Source organism: Macrotis lagotis, chromosome 1 (assembly GCF_037893015.1).
Source record: "Macrotis lagotis isolate mMagLag1 chromosome 1, bilby.v1.9.chrom.fasta, whole genome shotgun sequence".
NCBI lineage: Eukaryota > Metazoa > Chordata > Mammalia > Peramelemorphia > Peramelidae > Macrotis > Macrotis lagotis.
This window is the reverse complement of record NC_133658.1, coordinates 401877470-401879424: the sequence shown is the minus strand read 5'-3', so window position 1 is coordinate 401879424 and position 1955 is coordinate 401877470. Positions and strand designations below refer to the sequence as shown.

The 1955-nt window shown below is 39.3% G+C and overlaps 1 pseudogene; it reads left to right on the top strand.

Annotated features, from left to right (window-relative positions):
- The first annotated feature begins 684 nt into the window (after positions 1-684).
- On the top strand, positions 685-1146 carry LOC141518427 (NTF2-related export protein 2 pseudogene; annotated as a pseudogene).
- The last annotated feature ends 809 nt before the right edge of the window (positions 1147-1955 follow it).

Here is a 1955-nt window from a genome sequence, read left to right as displayed (position 1 = left end):
AAATAAATGCATAAATAACAAAGAAACAAAGGAAAGAAAAGGAAAAAAAAGAAGTTATAACATGCACAGTGGCTATACTAGCAAACCATCTTGGGAAATGGCTTAAACTAATTTGAAGATAATCACCAACAGGTCTCAAAACCTGTTGTGAAGCATGTGAAGGCTTACCTTGATGGAATAGTTGAATAAGAACAATGATGGAGGCGCCTGGCGCTCAGCGGCCGCAGCAGATCTGGATCCGGTTCCTGCTCTGGCTCCCGCTTGTGCTCCGGGTTCCCGGGAGGGGACACCTCCTCCTCCTCCTCTTCCTCCTCCTCCTTCTCCTCTCCCTTCCAGGGCAGAATTTTACAGTGTACAAAGGAACTCTTCTAGCAAGTCACTTCTCTCAATTTCTGCCTGTGCTGGCCAACAGTTGGATGCCCGCACTGCCTTCTGCAGCATTGCCATGTGTCCCTGGCTTGCTTAGACCTGGGTGTTCTACCATCAACCCACTCCTGCATTTTCAGAAAGGAATGTCAGCTTTCAAGATGGCTCAGATGGGGATTTCCATCTTTTCCATTTCCCTGCTTCCCCTTGTCTATCCAAATTTAAAGTAATGTAATAGACTTAGGCCTCTTGAAACTACTGCATTTTCTGAACAACCTGATTGCTCCTGTGCCTGGAGAGCTTCACTGGGAGGTGGAAATGGCAGTGGCATCATCTATGTATTTTAAGATCTATGTAGAGCATGTAGAGCCGCTGAAGAATTTGTTAACATTTACTATGACACCATTGATAAAAGAAGAAGGGTGTTGACTAGATTATACCTGAACAGTGCCACTTTGATTTGGAATGGAAATGCTATTTCTGGACAAGATGCCCTGAGTGAATTTTTTGAGATGTTGCCATCTAGTGAGTTCCATATAAATGTGTTAGATTGCCAACCTGTTCATGAGCAAGCTACTCAGAGCCAAACCACCATCCTTGTGGTGATCTGTGGGACTGTGAAGTTTGATGGAAATAAACAGCTCTATTTCAACCAGAACTTTCTGTTGACCGCACAAGCTACCCCCAACAACACAGTATGGAAGATTGCAAGTGATTGCTTCCGCTTTCAGGGTTGATCTGCTTTGACTTGGGAAAAATTAAACTTGAAAATATTTGAAATGTCTTCATTTTCTCTTTTCCCATTGTTTGAAGAAGTGTGGAAAGTGCCAAAGTTGGTGTATCTTTAAAATGTAGACCCTCCCCCAGCAGCAACTTTTGCAAGTTGCCCCTTTAAGAGCAGTGGAATTTTATTTGTATGTAACATACCTTTTAAATACTCTGATACCAAAGTTGTGAGCTTGTTACCTGGTCAAGGGCAATTACATAAAGAGAACTTCCATAAAACCTGATTGATTGAAAATTGAAATTTTTTGTGCCCCACAGGGAATCATGGGCACTCTCAATAGTTCGGCATAATGCCTTGGGAATTGTTCTCTGTAGTATATATGTCAATATAAAAATATTTGCAGCCTTTTAGTAAACACTGAGAGTAGGTTCAACTTAGAAACTACCTAATTAAGAACAATAAAAATATGCTTGTTTCTACTTGTTAGGTTTTCATCCCTACTCTTTTGATGTTCTGGAAATATTTGTGGGAAAAGATATTCACATTGTTTTGTTTTGTTATTTTTAAATTTAATTTGTTAGGGTTTTTTGGTAAATTTTAAGTTCTAAACTGTCTTTCTTTGTCTCCCTGTGTACCCTGTACTTGAGAAGACCACCATTTGACACTACATATATATCTACTATATAGATAGATAGGTGTGTGTGTGTGTGTGTGTGTGTGTGTTTAAAACTATACTATGCATATTTCTATTAGTTCTTTCTCTGTAGGTGGATAACACCTTTCTTCATTGGTCCTTTGTAATTGATTTGAGTATAATATTCAGAATAACTTAGTCATTCATAGTTATTCTTTGAACAATATT